We start from the raw sequence: 24,271 nt of genomic DNA on the forward strand, positions 1-24,271 counted from the left end.
ATATGTTTGAGACTTCCCTGCTTGCAATCAGTGCTACAGAGATTTCTGAAGTAAGAAAGTATGCTCTGCTAATCCACTGCCTTGGAGCAGAAGGGCAGAATATATTTTACACTTTTTCCCTTGCAGATGATAAATATGAGACTGCACTCACTGCATTAAAGAACTTTTTTGTGCCAAAAGTGAATGTAGTAGCTAATCGGTACAGATTTCACCAGCGTGAGCAGAAACCAGGGGAGACTATAATGCAGTATATTGCTTCCCTGAGGAGTCTGATTGTAACTTGTGACTTTGGGAATATGGCAGATGAGATGATTAGAGACCAGCTCATTGAGAAAACAACCATGCTTCATGTAAGAGAACGCTTACTTCTAGAACCACAACTTACACTACAAAAAGCAATAACCATTGCTACTCAGCTTGAGTCAACTACAGGCGAACCAAAATAATGAGCAAGGATACAGGAGGCACAGTCCAGGCTGTGACTCCTTTGCAGAAAAGTTCACTATCACTGCAGACAAACAATTGCAAGAGGAAAACTAATAAAAAGCCACTGAATCAGCAAATTCAAAATACAGTAAAAGCTTTTGCTGTCGATCCCCACAACACCTTGCAAGCTACACAGGATGTCCAGCAAAAGTAGCTCAGTGCAATCATTGCAAAAAGATTGGGCGTTTTGCTAAAGTATGTCACAGTAGCCAGTTCAATCAACAGGTGCATTCAGTTACAATACCAGATGTTACTGTGCTGAGCATGGACAAAACCACTACTGCACATATTCCAGAACAGATAAAGTGCACTGTAAACATTTCCGCCAGACCCTCAGGCAAATCACACTCTATTCAGCTAATGTTGGACACTGGCTTAGCAGTAGCTATACTACCTGATTCCATCTATTTGCATTACTTTAAAGATGTGCCTCTTACTGAACCCAAACTTCAGTTGGTGTGCTATTTGAAAAACCATATTCCAGTACATGGCTGCCTGCCAGCAATAGTTACTTTTGGTGATTGCTGTGTAATTGCAGATTCTACATTGTCCACAAAGGCCCTCTTATCCTTGGCAGAGATTTATTGGCTGCTTTAAATCTCAGGGTAGTTAATGGACAAATTGATCTTCCTCAGCAAAGCAGTCTTGCGGTACACACACCAGTTTCAGCTGGGACCCAACATCAGGTTGAGGAGAAACTCGGCTGTGCTTATGGGTTTCTGCATAAAGTTAAAATGCGGAATAATGTGATGCCTATACGACAGAAATTACGGCGCTTACCATTTTCAGTCAGGGAAGCTGTTTCAGAGGAACTTAGAAAACTTGTTCAAAAGGACATTATTGAAGAGATTAACTCCTGAGAATAGGTTTCACCTATAGTGGTGATGCAGAAGAAAGGTGGAGGCATTTGCCTTTGTGTGGACTTAAGGGAGCCAAATAAAGCTATTGTGATTGACAGCCATCCTCTTCCTCACATAGAAGAAGTATTTGCAGAACTTTGTGGAGCAAAGATGTTTTCTACTCTTGATTTACAGAGCACATACCACCAGGTTATGTTGCATGAAGATAGCAGAGAACTCACAGCATTTATTACACATGAGGGACTATTTCATTTTAAACATGTTTCATACGGTCTCGCATCAGCCCCAAGTGCCTTCCAAAAATGATGTAATTGATTCTGAAGAATGAACATGGAGTTCAGTGCTATTTGGATGATATTATTGTGTTTGGAAATACTACTGAGGAGCATGACAATAACCTGCAGTCTGTACTAAACTGCATTAGTGAAGCAGGCCTCAAGCTCAATAGGTGCAAATGCAAATTTAGACAAACTGAACTCTCCTTTCTGGGGCATACAATTTCACAGGCTGGACTAAAACCTGATCCAGATCGTCTCCTGGCAATTTCAAATGCTCCTCCTCCAACAGATTTGCAAACCTTACGTTCCTTCTTGGGTCTTACCTCCTGGTATGCAAAATTCATTCCCAATTATGCTTCTGTCATTGAACCGTTACAAGAATTACTATGGAGAAGTTCAACCTTAGTGTGGACAACAGATGCACAAGCTAGTTTTGAAATGGTGAAAGACTTGATTGTACATAGTCCAGTACTTGCACTATTCAGTCCTGCATTGTCCACAGTTGTAACTACTGATGCTTCTGATTATGGACTTGGGGCTGTCCTCACACAACTTCATGAGGACAACACAGAGACGACTGTTGCATTTGCTTCAAGGACACTAAGTAACGCTGAGAGAAAATATTCTACAGTCCAAAAAGAAGCACTTGCTTGTGTCTGGGCTACTGAAAAATGGAGAACTTACCTGTGGAGCCGCATGTTCAAGTTGTGCCCAGACCACAGCCCTTTGACGACATTGCTCACCACGAAAGGACTGGGAAGAGCAGGATATCGGATTGCTAGATGGTCTGCGAGACTACTCTCTTTCAATTATGAACTGGAATATAAGCCTGGAAACAAAAATGTGGTAGCTGATTGCCTTTCTCGCCTGCCTTTGCCTTCACCAGATGGTCCACCGGAGATGAGGATGTAGTAGTTGTGCTTATTACAAGAACTCTTACTGCAGCTACAAGAGAACAATTTCAAGCTGCTTGTTCAGCATGTCCAATTCAACAAAAACTATGGGAATTTCTGACAAAGAGATGGCCCAGGAACCCTAAAAACCTTGACCCAATTTTGCTGCCTTATTTTACAGTTCGGGATGAACATTCTTTGCTTGATGGCTGTGTGCTACGAGGTACACACCGGCTACTTGTGCCAGAAGAATTACAGTCAAAACTTATACACCTGGCACACCATACTCATCAAGGAATTGTCAGAACCAAACAACGACTACGGGATCTGTATTGGTGGCCAGGGATGGACTCTTAAACTGACACACATAAAATCCTGTGTCACTTGCCAAATGCATGATAAGACAGCAGTGACATGTACCCCTCCATTACAGCTTGTTCCTCTTCCTGAATCTGCATGGGAAAAAGTGGTGATTGACATTGTAGGACCCTTTGATACTGCTCCAGTTGACTGTCGTTATGCCATCACTTTAACAGACTATTTCAGTAAATGGCCTGAGGTAGCGTTTACATTACAAATCTCTTCTGCTACAGTAATTAAGTTCCTCTCTTCAGTTTTTAGCAGGGAAGGTAACCCCAAAGAACTGGTTTCTGATAATGGGAGTCAATTTACTTCCCTGGAGTTTGAAACTTTTCTAGCAGAGAGGAACATTTTACACAGAAGGTCATCCCTATATTACCCTCAAGCCAATGGGGAAATCGAACAGAAGTTTGAGAGAGAGTTTGCAAATAGCTAAACTGGAAGGGCGATTGTGGATACCCTTCACTACGGATTTCTTGCAAGCATACCGGGCTACACAACATGCCACAACACAAAGATCACCAGCAGAGTTACTGCATGGGAAACAGATGAATACTAAACTGAACATTGCTGGTTTGCCCACAGCTTGAGGCCCCAACTGAGGATGATGTGAGAAAAACAGTTGAACAGAATGAAGCAAAGTATAAGGCTTTCCCAGACAAGCAGCGGGGTGCTAAGGAACCAAAGTTTGAGTGTGGTTCCTTCGTTAGAATACGAAAACCTGGAATCTTACGCAAAGGGGACCATAAATTCACAGCTCCTCTTCAAATCATAGTGAAGAAGGGACCTTACACCTTTCAACTTTCTGATGGGTGGGTATGGAATGCTGCTTATCTTGCACCTGCCTATGCACCAAGAGGAGATTATACCAACAGCCAGTCTGCATTGGATGACTTCACCATAGTATCAACACAACAAGACATTGCATTGGAACCGGGGCTTGAGAGACGGCCTGTCAGACCCAGACGACCACCTGTCTGGACTAGAGACTATGTTATGTAGTATCTACAGTGTTTTCAGTGTAATATTTCTGCCAATAGTATAGTGTCTTGTTTCCTATTTGTTCCTGTGGTTAGAACAACAATGTTTATTTTAATTGGGAGAGTTTCTTAAGAGAGGAGGGAATGTGGTGTTTAGATGTTGCTTGAAATTATTAGAACTGGGAGCACTGGCTGTTGGGGGTCTGAAAGGACAGAAAACAGGAAGGAGTGGGGAGGAGCTGAGGAGGCAGAGTGAGATTTACAGAGGGTGCAGCAGCAGCTTGGTAAAGAGGTTTCCACTTTAAAAATAAAGTCCTGTTGAATTTTGTTAGTACCTTGCCGGGTTGATACAACAGCACGTTGTAATAGGAAGCATTTAAGGGCACTCACAGCACATTTTCACCCCACACCCAATGCTGTGCTCAAACAATGTACAACTTCAGCTCCTGCATTCGCACACTTTGCCTTACGAGCCCCTACTTTTGTCATGAATGATGCCTCAGCTGTAGTTTTCAGTGCTGTGTTCTCCCAGATCCACCAGGGGGTGGAATAACCTGTGGCATCTGCCTCCCGAGTTCACCTCCTTGGCTGAGCAGAAATATCCGTCGGGGAGCGGGAGGCCCTAGCATGCATATGGGTATGTGAAAGGTGTCATTGTTATTTGTATGGCAGCACGTTCTCATTACACACCAACCCCCATGTTGTTAACACCATGCGGGTAGGGCACCGACCCCTTCATAGTTATGGACGGGCTGATTGCCTACATCAGAACTACACCATCTGGATAAACTCAGTCAGGTGGCTGGTCACCTGTCCTGGGCTTTACCTCACAAAGCCACAGAAAGGGGGGGTAATGAGCCAGGAAGAGGATAACAATGCCCTGACTGACCTCTCTCTCGTAACTCCCAAATCACTGTCAGAGGCACTGCCCCAGGATGTAGTGTTACCAGAAGCTCTCAGATACGTTCATCAGGACTGGCCAAAAACTGTTCCAGATTGTTTCGAGGCTCATGTTCATGTGACACATGAATTATTTCCATGGGGCGTTGTACTTCGGGGCACCCCAGGGATGGTAACAGAGGCCATGCAGGCAGTGGGGTGGCCTGCACGAAGCAGAAGAGTCACACAGTGTTATGGTGCCCAGGAATTGACAGTCACATTGAAGAGTTGGTCAGAAATTGTGAGTCATGTTTATTTAGTGGTAAATTGTATAAGCCAACCAGTGTCCCTATCATCACTATCCTGCAGCTGCCTGGGCCATTGCAGTGCATACAGCTAGACATATGTGGAGAAATAACCCCTGTCCCCAGAGAATCAGTGGTTTCTGTTAGCAGCCTACAACCGTTTTTCCAAATGGCTGGAAGTAGCAGTTAGCAACCTAGTAACAGCACACGTCGTCTGTGATCATCCGGAGGAGTGGTGCTCTAGGGGGGTTATCCCTGCACAATAATTACTGATCATGGACCTCAGTTTGTTTCTGCTTGTTTCACCCAATTCCTAGTGGATAAAGGGATCTGGCACGTCTGTACTCCGAGGCTAATGAGGTACAGAGTAATTTAATCTCAGCTTGAAGAATGGACTATGGGCTCGTCTGGCCCAGCGTTTGCCCTTTCTGCAAACTCTCCACTCAATATTACGACGTTACCAGGCGGCTCTTCAGAGAGTGACAGGTCAGTCCCCAGCTTTGCTGATGCTGGGTTGAGAGGCGTGCTTGTGATTAGACGTATTACGTTCCTTTCGTGAGGAGCCCAGGAACGGTCTGCGGGAGGTTCACAACCACGTCTGGAAGTGTCAGGCATACTCCAAAGGTTCCAGCAATGGCAAACGGAGGGCTGGGGTGCAGGTCCTGGCAGCGGAGTAATTGGTATGTGTACACAGAGCATGCAGGGGGCCCAAGTTTGGGTCCCAGCTCTCAATTCCAATGCAGGGTATGTGGCATCTAGGAGTGGTAATGTACGACTTGCACAATGGGTTCCACTGGCATATCAATAATTTAGCGCAGGTATGGGAGCCCATCACAGGTGAGCTGGGTCTGGAAATCCCCACTGCACCATCAGCCGCTGAAGAGGTACTGCTTGCCCCAACAGGGGTTTTTGCCTGTTCAGGCAGTGGTTCCAATTTTGCTTCCAGACCTGCCCCTGCTGTCCCAAGGGTGACACACAGACTTTTTGCTCTTGTGGGCCCCCACACTGGCTGAAAGACTTTGTGTGTAACATCCAAAGGAATGACTGGGATTGTGAAGGTTTAAACTGTATCATTCATTACCAGAAGGGCGTATAAAGAAAGTGTTGGAGAGGGAAAATGTAGTATTTGGGAATGGCTGCTTATGAAGCCAGGCTGTGGAGCCGGGAAGGGGAAAAGGAAGAGGCCCAGAGGTCATGGAGAAAGCTAGAGAGGTTTCAGTAAGACCCTTGGAATAAATGTGTTCTTCTTTGCATTTAAACCTGAGTGGTCTTTGGCACCAGATCAGCACTGTTAGCTGGTGTAGAAGGGAGGGGTCATTGCCGTGGGCCTGCCTCTGCCAAACCCCTTTTACCAGGAACAGCATTGACAGTGAGCAGCCCAAGGACCATCCTGTGCCTGGTCTTTATGCCCGAGTGCACAATTGAGGGCATGCAGGGGTGTAGAGCTCTTTGCACCTGACTTCTCCCTCTTTCACACCCACCTGGCCCCCAGAACTAACTTGTCCTACGTGCTTTTTACTGTACTGTTCCCCAAATATGTTTCCTTTGTTAAAAGACAATCACAGTACGGTACTGGAGAGGCATGTGGTCAGTGCAGCACCCACCATGGGGCAGAGCAGCACATTGCAGTGGCAAAGCTACGATATCCGCCAGCTATGCAGAACCAGTGCATCCTACTTTGATGCTTTTATTGCCTGTTGTGTTCCACTGAATGGAATGTTTGACATGCGGTACCTTATAAGGGATGGTCACAAAAAGGAATTTCTGCTCCATGGGACATTCTGATATTTTGAAATCTGTTTTCATTTCAAAAATTGATATTCTAAATTTTCCATGAAATGGAAATTGTGAAAATTTTTGATTCAGAACCACTGAATCTGACAATGTCAAATCCTGATGTTTGATAATGTCAAAACACTGTGCTATAATATAGAATATGACATAGGTTTAACATTTTATTATATATTCTAATACAGGGGTGGGCAAACTTTTTGGCTCAACTGTATGGAGGGCTGGGTAGGGAAGGCTGTGCCTCCCCAAACAGCCTGGCCCCCGCCTGCTATCTGCCCCCTCCCACTTCCCGTCCCCAGACTACCCCTCCTCAGAACTCCAAACCCATCCACCCCCTTCTGCTCCTTGTCCCCTGACAGCCCCCTCCTGGGACCCTCACCCCCTATCCAACCCCCCGCTCCCTATCCCTTGACTGCCCTCTTGACCCCTATCCACATTCCTGCTCCCTGACAGACCCCCTGATAGGCTCCCTGGAACTCCCACTCCCAACCCTCCCTCTGCCCCTCCTTCCTGAGTGTCCCCCAGGACCCCTGCTCCCCTACCCAACCCCCCCACTCCCCGCTCCCTTACCAGCAGCAGGAGCTCGCAGCTGCGACACCCAGCCAGAGCCAGCTGTGCTCCCCACGCTGCCCAACGGGAGCAGTGGGTCAGAGTGCGGCCCGCACGGCGGCGTGGCTGCGAGGGAGGGGCCGGGGACTAGGCTCCCAGGCCGAGAGCTCAGGGGCTGGGCAGGACAGTCCCGCGGGCTGCAGTTTGCCCACGTCTGTTCTAATACACAAGTGTGATATAGTAAAATGAATAGTGTAATATAAACTTTAATATGAAATAAAACAAAACTATAAAGTCAAAAAGAAATGTTTTACCTGATCAAAATGAAACATTTCAGCATTATCCAAATGAAACAAACAAACAAGAAAGTTAGTTCTGATGAAATTTTTTGATGTAAAAATGTCTGATGTAGTCCCACAAAACATTTTGATGTCAAGAAAATTGTATTTTCTGATGGAAAACTGTTCATTCAAAAAAATTTCTACTAGATTAGTTGGGATAAATTTGGGAATTAGCCAGAATGTTCTTGCTTCAGCTTTATCGTGATAAAGCATGCATCATCGTCTAACTTGCCTTCAGGTTCTTAATAACCATGGTTTCTGGAAGACCTTAGTTTCTGCTACTGCTCAGCCTAGATTTACCCAATCACCTTCAAATATCCAAAGAGAGATAGAGCCCTTCATATAACTAGGGATTAGCTTGAGACAAAACATTTGGATGCACACGCTGAACCCAGCCAAAATTTGGATCCAGGGTTTGGGTTCAGGTCTATCTCTAGTTCTTACCCTTCTAATTCTGTTGTGTCCCATTTTTACTGGTAGCTCATGTTACAAAGAAGTAGAAAAATATTTTTATGTTCTTTTCTGGAGTAGCAGAAATGTATAAGTTTAGCTCTCTGACTCTTCCTCGTCTGCAATGAGAATTTTGAGAAGTGTGAAATCGCTACGGAGAAATGGGCTGATTTCTACGCTTGCACCTTTTAACTGGGTAAGAAGATAGAGATCCCAAATGCAGTCTGTCAGTGATTCAGGGAATTGGATTAAATACTCACCAAACAGAGGGAAACAAAGAGAAATAGACAGAGCAAAGCCAGCAGGACTTCTCTTAAATCATTTATAATAAGGACTGTGTTTTTTAAGTAAAAAAAAAGTTATTTGATGATGGATTTCATTTTCTTTGACTCTCTTTTATCATGGTCTTCAAAGGGAGATTTCTCTGAAGTGCATCTTTGCTGTGACATAAAAACATGAGTTGGCTAAAGCCGACAAGCTTGTTGAGGTGAGTTTATTGAGGTGTAGTAGGCAACAAGGGGACTTCAAGCATAATGAAAAGTCTGTAGCGAAAGCCCTCCTTCTCCATACACAGCTGTTCCTTTTGTGCTGAGATAACTAGGCTGATCATCCAGCCTCTGAACTTCTCGCTCTCTTATCAAAAACCAGAGGGATGTTTCCATAGTATGAAGTCCAGCAGAAAATCGACAAGAAAGAAAATTGAAATTTGAAGGTCAAACTCCAGTTTTGATTATGGAAATAAAAGGCCCTGCTGGGGAGAGTTAAAGAAGCAGAGCCAAATTCTGCTCTAAGATTCACTTCTACAACAGAACTGGCTTCACTGGGATTGGAGGAGTATAACTGAGGATTGAGTCTGACCAAATGAGTGCATTTAATTTCCATGATTAAAAGAAACATTTTATGGAAGGCTATAAAAAATGTACTCTTTACCACCACACTCTTTTCAGAAATAGGTACTTGGGTGTGTATATGTGAAGACCAGCTGCACATATAGACACCTAAACCAGAGTTTGCATGACCTTTTAACTGAAGCATGCCATCAGCTTTCATTGCATCATTGGATAAGGACGACTGGTTGATTCCGTGACTGCATTCAAAGAAACATCACCTCCCCAAGGAAAGGATGAAAGAACGCAGGACCTGATCCTTCTGTGACATCACATATTAAAGCCAATGGAGTTATTCTGCTGTAAAATACGGTACGTTATATCAGATTCAATCCCATAGTGTTCCCTCCAGCTTGGAATGCTTAGCAGTAACTAGGGGATAGAGCTCAGCTCATCTTCTGATGGCAGCATCTTGTAAGTATAATGCAAGCATCCAGGTTATATTAGTGCAATAAAGGCCCAGCTCCACTTGCCAGAGGAATACTTGTTTCAATATAATATATCTAAGATCTTCCGGTCTGGGGTTAGACCTGGATGCAATTTTGCACATGAAAACAATAGTCCATGGAAATTTGGCTTTTTCTAAAATGGAATTTTTTTTGTGAAAACAAAGTAATATTTTTTAAGTCTTCAATTTTTTGAAATTATTCAAAAATTGTCAATGGAAACTTTAAGTGGGAAAAAAAAATCAGCTTGTCGACAGTCAAAGAAATTGTTGGGTTTTGTTTCCTTTTTCGGGTTTCTGATTGTTGCAGTGTCACTGTTAGAACTTTTGTTTGTTTGGCTCAGCCACATGGTAGGATTTTTTTTCCAAAACAGGTAAATTTTTAAAATGAAATTGTCTGATTTTGAAAGTGGAAAATTCCATTGAAAACACCCAGGAAAATATAGAAAAAGAAAAGCTAGTGTGTTGCAAATGTGATTTCAAGATCACCGATTCTGCAGTTGATCCTGCCTTTCTCCATTTTTGACCAGTTCTGAATGGGATTTAGCTGTGACCAAACCCATTTAAAAGTCTCAGTTGGCATGAGCCATCTCTTCTCTGTCTTGGAATAAATCATCAGGAATATAGAACTACAGGGTACAATGGGAAACCAGCAATATTGTCTGTGATTTGTTGCTTGACATATGCATTCCCCCCAATAACTATCTATCTGTGCAAGTTTATTAATGATTAATGACGTAGCTCTAATTCCTCATGTAAATCATGCCCCACTGGCCAGTACTCAACACTTCAGAGCTTCCTAGGAATGCATGAGCCAACTGGCCAACAATACATATGGGGAAGAATCCTGACCATATGCTCAACACAGCATGAGGTCTGTTTTCCCTTCTCACAGCTGAATCTTACGTCCATTGTGCTTCCCATTTTCACAACTAGCTTCAATCAAGTTCCTTGCAATCCTCCTTATTGATTACTAGCCAAGATTTGCAGATGTTTAAGGCCAGAAGGGACCATTAGTCTGACCTCCTGCATAACACCAGCCAGAAAGCTTCCTCCAGTTACCCCTGCATGGAGCCCCATAACATAGTGCCATTAGCAACTTTCACCAACTCTCTGTGCATTGGTCTTAATAACCACACAGAGGAAGCCCAACAATAACTCTGCTGCACTTGGTGGAGCAGCTGTTTGCTATAGGCTAATTCTATACCCACCCTCCATACTAGCCTTAAAATCCAGTCTTGGTGCAGAGGGGCTTCCCCAGGGTCTGAGAGAGAAGGAATTAACCCCTTTCCCTCCTCACCATGCTGCACACACTCCTGCCCACATGCCTATGCACCTGCTCTGCAAGGTGGATAGCCAGTGGCTATGGGGCAGATTATCCTCTCCAGCCCTATTCTTTCTCTCAGCCTGTCCTGGCCCCATCCCTCAAACATGGTTATGTGAGCACGCACAGATAGGGCCTAAGAGGCTTGTGTAGCAAGTATGCACTACTTGTTCTGTCCCCCAAACCCTGAGTTTTTAAACCCATGCCAGGACTTTGCCAAGTACTCATGCACCTTGTACCATTAGAACTCATCCACTCAGAACCTTCATACATCTGCCATATATGTCAAGGCATCAGCGTGATTAGTCGAGTATTCTACCTTTCTCTGAGTGCCGGCTGGCAGAACTGCAGCTTAAGCTGAAATCAATAGGGAAAATAACATTTCCTGGCTGTGTGCTCAGGCTGAGGAATTCCCTTCTTTTGAAGAGAAGCTCACCTTGGGCTACTTGTTAGAATTCACTTTTTCTGTATAAAGCTTGTTAGTGCTAAAAGGCTTGTTATTGTCGGATGTGCTTTTTTAAACAAGCCTTTCAACTCCGAACTTGTACCTGCTGGTAGTTTTCGGTGTATGTTCATGTCCTGAGTTTTGATTTTAATGTCTGTTTGGCCCAGGGGTAGGCAATCTATGGCATGGGTGCCAAAGGCGGCAAACAAGCTGATTTTCAGTGGCACTCACGCTGCCTGGGTCCTGGCCACTGGTCCGGGGGGGCTCTGTATTTTAATTTAATTTTAAATGAAGCTTCTTAAATAGTTAAAAAAACCTTATTTACTTTACATACAGCAATAGGTTAGTTATATATTATAGACTTATAGAAAGAAACCTTCTAAAAACGTGAAAATGTGTGACTGGCACACGAAACCTTAAATTAGAGTGAATAAATGAAGACTCGGCACAGCACTTCTGAAAGATTGCCGACCCCTGGTCTGGCCCTTTGTGAAGTTCTTTGAAATGAGTCTCTCTCTGAAACAAAATGAACTACGGGTTATGAGTGGGGCCAGTACAGGGGCCCGTCCACCATATACATCCCTCTCTGAAATCAAAGTAGAGGTATCCAGATATGTAATTCCAACTGTGGAATGGAGACCTAGACTAATTATTCCCAGTTAGCATAAATGAGCACCTGGTACATGTTGCCAGTCTAAGAAGAGCACAGAACCTTTCACAGCAGTGAATTTATGAATGGAGCAAGCTACGTTGCACTAAAATTATTGTGATGGTGATCAATGTCCATTTATTTCAGCCAAAATGAGACTGCCCTCTATATGTACCAAAAACTTAGTGATGTGAAAAACAAAGAAAAACTTTGAGTTGTCCGGGGGGTGCTTGTCTTGTTTTTAGAAGGAACATTTCACTGGCCAAATTTGCAAAGGGTTTCTTTTTTTGTGTGCAGTGCAGACATAAGAACATAAGAACGGCCGTACCGGGTCAGACCAAAGGTCCATCTAGCCCAGTATCTGTCTACCGACAGTGGCCAATGCCAGGTGACCCAGAGGGAGTGAACCTAACAGGCAATGATCAAGTGATCTCTCTCCTGCCATCCATCTCCATCCTCTGACAATCAGAGGCTAAGGACACCATTCTTTACCCATCCTGGCTAATAGCTATTTATGGACTTAACCTCCATGAATTTATCCAGTTCTCTTTTAAACCCTGTTATAGTCCTAGCCTTCACAGCCTCCTCAGGTAAGGAGTTCCACAAGTTGACTGTGCGCTGTGTGAAGAACTTCCTTTTATTTGTTTTAAACCTGCTGCCTATTAATTTCATTTGGTGACCCCTAGTTCTTGTATTATGGGAATAAGTAAATAACTTTTCCTTATCCACTTTCTCAACATCACTCATGATTTTATATACCTCTATCATATCCCCCCCTTAGTCTTCTCTTTTCCAAGCTGAAGAGACCTAGCCTCTTTAATCTTTCCTCGTATGGGACCTTCTCCAAACCCCTAATCATTTTAGTTGCCCTTTTCTGAACTCTACTCGACATGTGCGTACAAACAGGGTTTGCACATGGAGTGGGCAGGTCTTTGTGCAATAACTCTGGACCAGATTCGTATCCCCTTACTCACAATGCATAGTACTGTACTCCAGGAGTATTTCACTGACTTCAATGCACTGCACAAAGACAAAAATATAGGGCCAGGCTGATAATCTGATAAGTGCTTTTGAGTAAGGTTCTACTCAGTGTAAGATTATCAGAATCTAGCCCAGTATTTGCAAATCTATGTGCAGAGCAGTGGCTTTGTGCGCACATTTTGCGTGTACACACACAGCAGCACCTATGGCTCTTATGAGCATAATACGTACAAGTGATCAGAAACAATGGAATTAGGTAATTAATAGTGCTGCCAGCTGGCAAAATACACCATCAATAATAAATGCAGTGATGGAAAAGGACTGCAGATAACATCACTTCTGGTTGTTAAATTTGGCTCTGGTACATGTGAGTTCCTTCATCTCCTATGCCAGTGTCTTACCAGCCATGGGTAATGTTATTACAAATTATCTGAGATGTTATGTGGCTGTGTCTACTTTGGATCAGGGCCCCACTGTGCTAGGTGCTGTACATGAGCTTACAAAACAAGAGACAACCAATGGATACAGACAGACACAGGCAGCACAACATACCAATGTGATTGTGACAGGTTTGGTCACAGAGATCTCCTTGTTACTGTCACCTGATGTGCTGAATTTACCTCTGAGCCTGTTTTCCCTGCCAGCTTTGGGCTCCAAAACTCTGCCTTGTTGATCCAAACATGCTAGCCTGCTGCAACACAGACCCAGGTCTGGTCCACACCCCCAAAGCTGCAGACTTTAACCAAAAACTGCTCAGCGGGTCATCTATCTCCAGCATCCAGACACCCAGTTCCCAATGGGATCCAAACCCCAAATAAATCTATTTTGCTCTATATAAAGCTTATATAGGGTAAACTCATAAATTGTCCACCCTCTATAACACTGATAGAGAGATATGCACAGCTGTTTGCTCCCCCAGGTATTAATCACTTACTCTGGGTTTATCAATAAACAAAAATGATTTTATTAAGTATAAAAAGTGGGATTTAAGTGGTTCCAAGTAATAACAGACAGAACAAAGTAAGTTACCAAGCAAAATAAAACAAAACACGCAAGTCTAAGCCTAAATCATTAAGAAACAGATTACAGGGAAATCTCACCCTCAGAGATGTTGCAATAAGCTTCTTTCACAGACTAGACTCCTTCCTAGTCTGGGCCCAATCCTGTCCCCTGGTACAGTCCTTGTTAGTTCCAGCAGGCATCTTAGCTGAAAAGCTGGGGTGTTCTCATGACTGGGCCCCACCTTGTTCTGCTCCACCCCCTTTTATAGCTTTGGCACAAGGTGGGAACGCTTTGTCTCGCTGGATCCCCACCCCTCCTGCTAAATGGAAAAGCACCAGATTTAAGATGGATTCCAGTATTAGGTGACATGGTCACACGTCACTATAAGACCTCATTTTTCATTGCCCAGAGGCTGCCCTACACATACACAGGCAGGCTTGCGGGTACACAGAGCCATTTACAGTCAATTGGCCTAGTCAATGGGAGCCATCAAGATTCTAAATCACCATTAATGACCCAAATTTTGCATAATTTACAATAGGACCCCAGAGTTATACTTCATATTTCTAGTTTCAGCTACAAGAATGATACTGAATATATTCATCCTATTTGTATGAATGTATTCAGTAGATTATAACCTTTGTAATGATACCTTACAAGAGACCTTTTGCATAAAGCATATTACAGCTCCATCATATTGACATTCATAAAGCATATGGAGTGCAACATCACAGTGATGATACTGCTTAGCAGGAAAGGCAGCAGTCTCAGCACACCAGCTGCCTAATGGTAGTGGACTTTTTTGTAGGGATCACAGTAAAGAGGAGCAGAAGGAGGACAATGTGGTGGCTTTGCAGATATTTATAGGGAGCACCTCCCTTGGGTGAGGGGCTACATGGGAGAAAACGGAAGGTGAAAATCAACCTCTTGTTAGTGATTAAGAGGTGACAAGCAGCGTGGGGACAGGCTGTGAAGCACCATGCTTGACACTGAAGACAAGTAGTGTGTGTACGATGACCAAGAGAGGGCGGAGCCAGTGGAGGGATGCAAAGAGAGGGGGACCTTGTGGAAACTATGAGTGAGGAAAATGATCTTTGCAGCAGCATTTCCAATGGATACCTGCGGGGCAAGGTTGCATTTGCCAAGGCCAGAGAAAAGGTTAGAAAACAGCAATACCCCTGCTGAAGAATACAGTTTACCAGACACATAGCTCTCATTCAGTGCAACACTTTTCAATGCTCGAGGCAATTCAGAAAGAGGAAATAAACCTCACAGAACATACAGTTGCTTGGTGTCTCCTTTAAAGTCTTCTCCTGTGCTCGTAATTGCTTTCTTCTTCCCCTCTTCTCCTTAAACCATGTCTTAGCCCCCTTTCCTTTGCATAGCCTTCCTACCGTCACACCGTCTTGTATCCGTAGTGCAGTGCTGTGTATTGCATTTGTCTGAGTTGGGGACTGCAAGCTCTTTGGAGCAGGGTGTGTGTCTGTTAAAATGCCACATATATTGACAGTGCTCTGTAACTGACTGGAAGTGACCCAGAGCAAGCATGCAACCAGCAACAAGATGAGCCAGATTAACTCTGGTTTGAACACTAGTCAGGAGAAAAGCTGGACAGCATCAACCACTCTGGAGATGCTTCTTAAAAAAATAATGATTAAAGATGGTTTGGGTTTCACCACAAAGCCGAGGGCCACTTGGGAAGGCATGGTGTGTGGAGGACACATGCAGCCGTCGTAGTTCTTCCCTCAGCATGGGGACAATTCTCTATTGTGAATAGAAAGCAGAACTACAAAAGGCAAGAGAAGATGGCTTCAGCTCAGGAAAGGAGCTGTGTTATGCCACTACATCTCTGCTGAAGCTCATTGCATTTGATGGCTGAAGCAGTGGAATTCCGAACTGAAGGAGGCCAGTGCTGTATTCTCAGGCATGCCTCTACTGTGAAGTCAGAAGTCAGCTAAAGGGAGAGCTGGCTCTAGGATTCTACTACATATGAAAGCAAACAAAAAGAAGGGGTGATGCACCTGCTAATGGAAAAGGTGGAGCAAGTTTAGAGCTGCTGCTGTCTAGGATCTCTAACACAAGGTGTAAAAAGACATTATTCCACAGATGGGTGGAAAAGATCTTTGATGGTTCAGCTTCAAGTTCTTGCAGCTAAGTGGGAGAGAGATAGGCAGGCCAAAAGGCCAGGTTTGTTTGAGCATTATTTTAGTCTTGTGCTACGAATCTGAAAGCCAAAGGCAAGAAGTGGAAGTGTCTGAGGGAGAAGGATCTGACCTGTTGAGGAAGTGGGTAAGTAATGGTTGAAAGCTCTGGGGTATTTAAGAAATTAAATGAAGCTCCCAAAGGGGTGGCGCTTGGGATATGAACAGGATTTGTCAGGCTCTGCAGGATTCTTTGGGGTGCATGGTGGAGGGGGCAGGGCTGAGGAGTCCGTAGGCACCAACGTGTGTGCGAGTGCATCATTTGGGAGTGCAGGAATGGGGCAGCTGTGGTGTTTCAAAACAGATGTGTTAAAATGTGGAGTCTCCTAGAGGCGGATTTCATTGACGCTAGCCCAGGGACTGCCCTGAGATCACCAGGATCCCTGCACTGCAGGAGGAAGAACAAGCAATCACACTGCAAGGCTTTCTGCCAAAGGTATCGTGCTAGTCTCCAGCCAGGTTCCCAGAATCAGCACATTGTCCAGACTCCACGGCTTTTCCTCCTTCCCAGCCAATACTGCCACATTTGGGTAGCTGCCCCCTCTCACAGCAGGGGGGTTCGTGGCAGTTTTCTTCTGTCACAACTTCCCCACCGTCCTGGTGGGTATATATTCCCACGCTGGCATGGAAACCAAGGAGTGAACGCAAGAACTGCTGGCCAGCGCTGATGGGCAACCTCACACCAGTTGGGGAAATAAAGAATCTGGGAAGCAGAGGGGCAGGGCGGCTGCCAGAGAGGCAAGGAGGCTGGGGACTGAAGCTCCGGGTGCAAAGCTGCCCCAGAGCACTTGGATGACCAGATCTACAGGTTGGAGAAGGCCATGGAGCCCAGAGAGGTAGGAAGGCGCACAGGGCCCAGCAGGAGGAGTTGTTGGGGGCCTGATTGCATCTGCCTGGTTGAAGGTCCCTGAGTTGGAAGCCAGTGGAGTGGGCAGGCTTGGGTTCCCCATCAACCCCTCAGAGACTTAAGGACCAGACAGATTTCCAGATCCCTGAGCATCAGGACCAACTGACCCCACCAAGTAGAAGAGGAAACCCCACATACCCCAGTGGGACTGAGACGAACACTCTTCATGGCCCAGAATGGGACTATCGGAGAGACTCAAGCAAGCTGAGCTGACTGACTGCCCCACCAGACTGAGAACTTGGTGCAATGGTCTGTCTGACCAAAGGAGACAGTGTCGCATCAGCCCACCAGCCCACACCCACATGCAGCAGATTTTCTACCATTGGGTTCATCACGTTGGATTCTGCTGGGGAAAAGATGAGATGAAGCCCAAAGAGTATGGGATTTCTAATTTAGTTCTGTCACTAGTGAGCTGCAGCCTGGAATTCAATGCATCTCTAAAGACCTTATGCATCTAACAATTCATAGTGTTTGTGCATCGTTTAATGGTTACATTGACCATTCAGTCATTTCTGTTTTCATGTGCTTATGTTTATTGTCACAGAGTTACAACTTATACTCCATTGGGGACATGTTTGCAGCTTGAAATTACAACCCAAAGTATTAGATGTATGCTTCAGTAACTCAAAAATGGTCAAACCAAATCTTCCCACAAAAAGGCACCTGTATGTAGTGTTCAAGCATGTGAAACTTGAAGCCACATGAAAAAGTCTGACATAGTCACAAGAACAGTAATAACTAGTGGTCTCACACTCGATTTTTTTACTCTCAACCATAATTTTGAGGGAGTCAAAGTCTGATTTTCTGAAGTTCAGGGTCTGTATTCTGCTGCTCTTCTTTCTTCCTTGTGTCAGGATCCTGAACTTGACCATCTCATGGTCACTGCCTCCCAGATTCCCATCCACTTTTGCTTCCCCTACTAAGTCTTCCTGCTTTGTGAGAAGCAGGTCAAGAAGAGCTCTACCCCTGGTTGGTTCCTCCAGCACTTGCACCAGGAAATTGTCCCCTACACTTTCAAAAAACTTCCAGGATTGTCTGTGCACTGCTGTATTGCTCTCCCAGCAGATATATATATATATATATATATATATATATATATATATATATATATATATATATATATATATATATATATATTTTTTTTAGATATCAGGGTGATTGAAGTCTCTCACGAGAATGTTTCTACACTCTCCCGTATCATCTCCATCCCTGAGGTTATTGCAGATTAGAAGGTGAAAAAAAACGCACTCGCCATGACATGTTTTCCGAGATTATGCAGTCCTCCCGCACTGATAGGGAACAGCGTAATGCATGGAGGCATTCAGTGGTAGAGGCCAGGAAAGAATTAAGTGAGCGCGAAGAGTGGAGGCAGGACGCGATGCTGAGGCTAATGGAGGAGCAAATGGACATGATGAAGCATCTGTTGGAGCTGCAGGAAAGCCAACAAGAGCACAGACCCCCGCTGCATCCACTCTATAACCACTTACCCTCCTCCCCAGGTTCCACAGCCTCCTCACCCAGACGCCCAAAAACGCGTGCGGGGGACGCTCTGAGCACTCAGCCTCTCCACTCCAGAGGATGGCCTAAGCAACAGAAGGCTGTCATTCAAATAGTTTGATTGCTAGTGTGACTACAATAAGCAATGTGGCCTTGTCCTTTCCTCCTCCCCCACCCCAACCAGGCTCTCTTGTCTGTTATCTCATTTTTAAAAAATTAATAAAGAAATAATGCATGGTTTCAAAACAATAGTTACTTTATTTCAAAAGGGGGAGGGTGGTTGGCTTACAGGGAATTAAAATCAACAAAGGGGGCGGGTTTGCATCAAGGAGAAACACACACAACGGTCACACCGAAGCCTGGCCAGTCATGAAACTGGTTTTCAAAGCCTGTCTGATGCGCAGTGCGCCTAGCTGTGCTCTTCTAATCACCCTAGTGTCTAGTGCAAAACGATTGTCTGCCATTGCTTTCAGGGAGGGAGAGAGAGAGAGAGGCGACTGACGACATGTACCCCAAACCACCGGTGACAATGTTTTTGCCCCATCAGGCATTGGGAGCTTAACCCAGATTTCCAATGGGTGGCGGAGACTGTGGGAACTGTGGGATAGCTACCCACAGTGCACTGCTCTGTAAGTTGATGCTAGCCGTGGTAGTGAGGATGCACTCCGCCGACCTACTGCGCTTAGTGTGGACATACGCAATCAACTGTATAAAATCAATTTCTAAAAATCAACTTCTATAAAATCAATCTAATTTCATAGTGTAGACATACCCTCAGATCTAATGAAACTGCACCTAAAGCTCAAATGGCCTGTTTTATCTCCTGCCATTTGTGAAGTGCACACGTATTGTCCAGAATTCGAGTTAGCAACTGAGCCTGGGACCAGCTAGCGGCACCCCCCTAGTGAGCAACACAGGATTTGCAGTTGAATCACCGCCGGCTTGCAGCAGAATCACCCGGTTGCCCAGACTGGCTGGCTGGCTGGAAGAGTCAGCAGACGGGGTCTTAAGCCCAGCAGCTGCTCCAAGCATTTGCACACTGCTGTGATAGCTCCTGTGCCTGCTTGTTCCCAGCCCTGTTCCGGCCTAGGATCCAGCACTGCTCCGGCCTTGCCTCACTCCAGATAACCCAGTCCCGACCCTGGGCACCGATTCCTGATTTCTGACTCCTGCTCTTCTTAGGCGCATCCGCCCACGTCCTGGTGACTGACACTTATGCACTACAGGCTAAATTCGGATGGCTGTAACTCCATTGACTTCAATGGTGTGACACCCTTTTACACCTCATCTAAATCTTGCTCAGTGGGATTGCATGGGGATGAGTGAGCGCTCAATTGGACTGGAGAAGTGAGCACCTCTAGACTTCAGACACATTTTTTACCTCGTATGTGCCAAGTCGCATTTTCAGTGGGGACAAATTTCATACTCTGAGCAGGTTTCAGAGGGGTAGCCATGTTAGTCTGTATCAGCAAAAACAATGAGGAGTCCTTGGGGCACCTTAGAGACTAACATTTATTTGGGCATTAGCTTTGTTAGTCTCTAAGGTACCACAAGGACTCCTTGTTGTTTATACTCTGAGCATGATCCTCTGAGGTGCAGAACACACTCAGCTCTGACTAAGTTCAGTGGGAACAAAAGAAGCTGAGCCCCAAACAGGATCAGGCTCTGAATCCAACTTTAGGATAAAATCCTAGTCCTACTGAAGTCAATGGGAGCTTTGCCATTGACTTCAATAGGGCTAAAATCTCACCCTTAGGGTTCTTTTAGTCTTTTCTGTGCATATAATAAAATGGGTGACCAGAACAGGAAATATTGTGTCTTTCCCCATGGTCTGATAACTAAAAATGAAGCAAAGCAATTCCTTCTCTCTCTCTTTTTTTAAAATCACCTTTGGTCTTAGACCAAGCATGGAAAGTTTAATGTCACAAGGAGAATTCTTTGAAAACGTATGGTAAGCTGAAGACAGACGGTCATAAGAATAACTGTTTTGAGATTGTAACAGTATGCACAAGCGATGGATGTTTTAGTACATATCTATAAGGCGATCTGACAATACAAAGAAGCCAACAGCCAGCCCACTTATGAAACTGAAATAAGCATTGATCTCTAAGGACGCAAATAAACCAAACACAATACAGTTATCTTCTATACCATCCAAACATGGGAAAGACCCTGCTTATGTATTGCATCCCTTTTTCTTTCACATTGCAAAATGTTCATTTTGCACACAGGTTAGGAAATTGTGAACAAGTCCATCACTATTGTAGGCAGAATAAACAAACAACTGGATCATTAAACCACAACCCTCTATGCTTTCTGACTCAGACTCCAGAACAAATCCAAGACCACAGGGTTCTCTTAGCAGCTTAATGGAAATCTTACCAACAGGTTTCACATCAGCAAGAGAGAGAGAAAATGAGACCTATGTGACAATTGTTTAAGAAAGTCTTTTCTCATTTCTCAGAGGGGTAGCCGTGTTAGTCTGGATCTGTAAAAGCAACAAAGAGTCCTGTGGCACCTTATAGACTAACAGACGTTTTGCAGCATGAGCTTTCGTGGGTGAATACGAGCTTTCGTGGGTGAACACTTCTTGCATCCGAAGAAGTGGGTATTCACCCACGAAAGCTCATGCTGCAAAACGTCTGTTAGTCTATAAGGTGCCACAGGATTCTTTGTTGTTTTCTCATTTCAGTTGTTTTCCTTTTATTGGCTATCAATAGAGCAAGTAATCTTAACTACTTTAAGGGGAGTATGTGAGTGTAAATAAAAGCACTATTGCAGAGTGGTTATAGAGTTGCTGGTATTCCACTGTTACTAGAGAGGACCAGGATGTGATGTAGTGGGAATCTTAACAAATGAGGGAATTTCCTGGCTAGGGAGTTCTCTAGTTGTGTCTTAAAGCATGGTTGTCATTGTTTATGTCCTCACACTACATGGTGTCAAAAGTTCATGAATCCCTCTCTTTAAATAAGGAGTCAACTTCAAAAAGACCTACCACCATACTGCAGAACCAAAATGACCTTCCCATGGCTGATGGCCTGCTTCTGGAAAGGACACACATGCATTGCTGTAGTTGATTACTTCTCCAGATATATTGACTTGGCTATACTTACACAGATGTCATTGGCACAAGTCATTCAGAAACTAAAGTCGATATTTGCAAGCATGGAGTTCCTTAATTCCTCATAGCTGATCATGGGCCTCAACTTACCGCTGAAACCTCCCTAGCATTTACACAGGCATTTGACTTGGAACACAGTACGAGGAGTCCACATTATCTCCAGAGTAATGGGAAGGTGGGAAGAGCAGTGCAGACTTTAAAAAGAGTTTTGCAAAAAAATCGGTGGATCCACAGAAAGCACTCCGGGCATATTGGTCAACATCACTTGTGTCTGGACTATCTTCAGCAGAATTTCTGATGGGAAGATGACTAAGGAAGCCTTTACCTGTGGCACCAATACAGATTAAACATAAGTGGCTGGACCTGAAAGAATTTAAAAAATGGGCTGCTGAAATAAAAATTCAGCAACAACAAGACTTCAGGTAGTTCCATTTTTCTGTGCCAAACACTGAACTGAATCCAGGGAACAAAGCTCCCTGCAAGCTCCTACCTAGTGGAGACTCTAAAAGGACTTATCTCGAGGAACTGGGTTCATCTTCAGTATTTCCCAACCCAATGAAGAGAGGATCTGGGACTTACGGGTACTCTGTCAGAAGAGAGACCCTCCACAGGGAACTTCACATGAAACTCAGAGTGAGAACACAGTATGGAAGACTGATCAGACCTCACAAAGACTTGATCTTTAGAATACCACTCAGAGCTATTTAAATGCAATTGATAAGGGGACATAGCAGTGTATGCAGTTTTAAGGAATTTGAAGTTTACGTTGAATTGCTTGCTGTATATACATTTATATACAATTTAAGTTGTAACCTTTTATTACAAAGAAAGGGAGATGTGGCATGGTTACAGAGTTCCTGGTCCTCCACAGTTCCAGAGAGGAGCAAGATGTGTTGCAGCAGGGAGCATCATAAACATAGGAACTTCCTGGTTAGGTGTGAGGCAAACCTGCAGCCAGACTAGGGCTGTCCATTCAGCTGCCATGACTCACCCTTCCAAGGGAGTCTGCAGTGACTCATCGCTCAGGCATGCTGCAGCAGCCTGTCCCGGAGAGGGCCTGGGTCAGATGATTGCAAACCCAGGTATTTCACTGCCCCCATCAGAGCTGTGCCCTTGATCCAGTTCCTGGTCTTGTTCCAGTCCACTTCAGCCTTGTCAGTGTCTGATCCTGACCCCGCTCTGGCCCTATTCCTGCACCTGCCTCCTGATCCCCAGGACTCAACCTAGCTTCAACCTTCAGGTTCCATCTAAAATCCTGATTTGGCTTGTCCATGCTGTCTGACCCTGTTTCAGCACTGCCCTTGGCCTGGTCCTGACCCTACATCTGGCTTCGACCACTGCTCCAACCACCAGGCCTGGCTGCCTAGAACCTAGAGAGTGACATTAGGGAGTTCTCTAATTGCTTCTTAAAGCATGGCTCATTGCATGTGAAATTCCAAGGGAAAAATCAAATCTACAATGCCCTGATCACCAATTAACTTAGCACTGGGAATATTGCTGTTTTTGAATCTTATGTGATAAGTGACCTAATGTTCTTAGGTCACTAAGAAGCTAATATTACTTCAGTGGAATCATGTTAAACTGGGACTTAAAACTAAAGCTGTGCAAATAACTGATTTTTTTTTCAGGTTAGAGGCGAACCAACATTTTTTTTTAAAAGTTAAAAAACAGTTCATTTCAAACCCAAAACTGATTTTTTTTCTCATCAAAATAAATTTTATTTTGGGTAGAAAAACACCTGAAATGAAATTTTAAAAAAAGAAACAACATTTTTGTTTGTTTTTTTATTTAGTTTAGGTTTTGGGCTGTTTTTTATTTGAATTTTTTTTTCAGTTAGTTTTCAGGTTTTTTAACCTTCTTTAAAAAAAATGAACTAAATTGTGAAATAAGTCAAAACATTTCATTTTTAAATAGTGAAAGTGAACTGCTTTTTGAGTTATTTACTCCTTTTTTTTTAGCTGAAACTACTTGCCAAATTTGATCCAAATTTGCAGATTGTTTTGGTACTTTAGAAATGCATTTTTCAAGAAATTTACTATTTGCTGGAAAAAATTAACACGGCTGTACTTGAACCTGCAAAGCCTATCCTTTGTATGTGAAAGACAGGCTTCACTCCTGCAAACACTCAGCCACAGGTTTAGTTTTACACTCTGCATATGCGTAAAGTTAAGGAGGTCCAGAAGCATTGGCAGGTTGGGTCTAACTATATAATAAGATTCCAGGATTATGCAATGACCTGGGCGTGGGTGGTTAGGCCAAATGTTTAGAGTCCAGTGCTAAGCCAAGATCAGAGCTAGGGATAAAGTCAGGTGCTAAGCAAGGGGTCAAAGCTGGAGCCAGCACCAGGTGCGTGGCATAGGAGCAGGGACTTGGATTGTGATAGGAAATCAGGAATTGGGAACAGACAGGGGTTTAGGATAAAGAGGACAGGAGTAGATAGGAATGCAGGGTTCAGGTAGCAGGCAAGTGGGAGGGGTCCATAGGGATTCCTTTGTTGCTCAGACACCTTCCTGTGCCACTTCCTGGTTTAAATAGAGCTCCTCAGCCAATTGGGGCTGCTGGATGTTTCCCCAACTCAGGAGCTTCAGGGGCAGGGCCCTCTGCAAGATAGCACTTCACTAATTCTCTTAATTGGTTGCT

The 24,271-nt window shown here is 44.3% G+C and overlaps 1 long non-coding RNA gene across 1 annotated transcript in view; it reads left to right on the forward strand.

Annotated features, from left to right (window-relative positions):
- The first annotated feature begins 4,784 nt into the window (after positions 1–4,784).
- LOC120406744 overlaps positions 4,785–24,271 on the forward strand; it is a 47,676-nt gene continuing 28,189 nt past the window's right edge. The window contains exon 1 of the long non-coding RNA XR_005599541.1: positions 4,785–5,037. This is a non-coding gene — a long non-coding RNA (uncharacterized LOC120406744). The remainder of the gene's footprint in view (positions 5,038–24,271) is intronic.

The sequence above is a fragment of the Mauremys reevesii genome, linkage group 5 (genome assembly GCF_016161935.1).
Source record: "Mauremys reevesii isolate NIE-2019 linkage group 5, ASM1616193v1, whole genome shotgun sequence".
NCBI classification, from domain to species: Eukaryota; Metazoa; Chordata; order Testudines; family Geoemydidae; genus Mauremys; species Mauremys reevesii.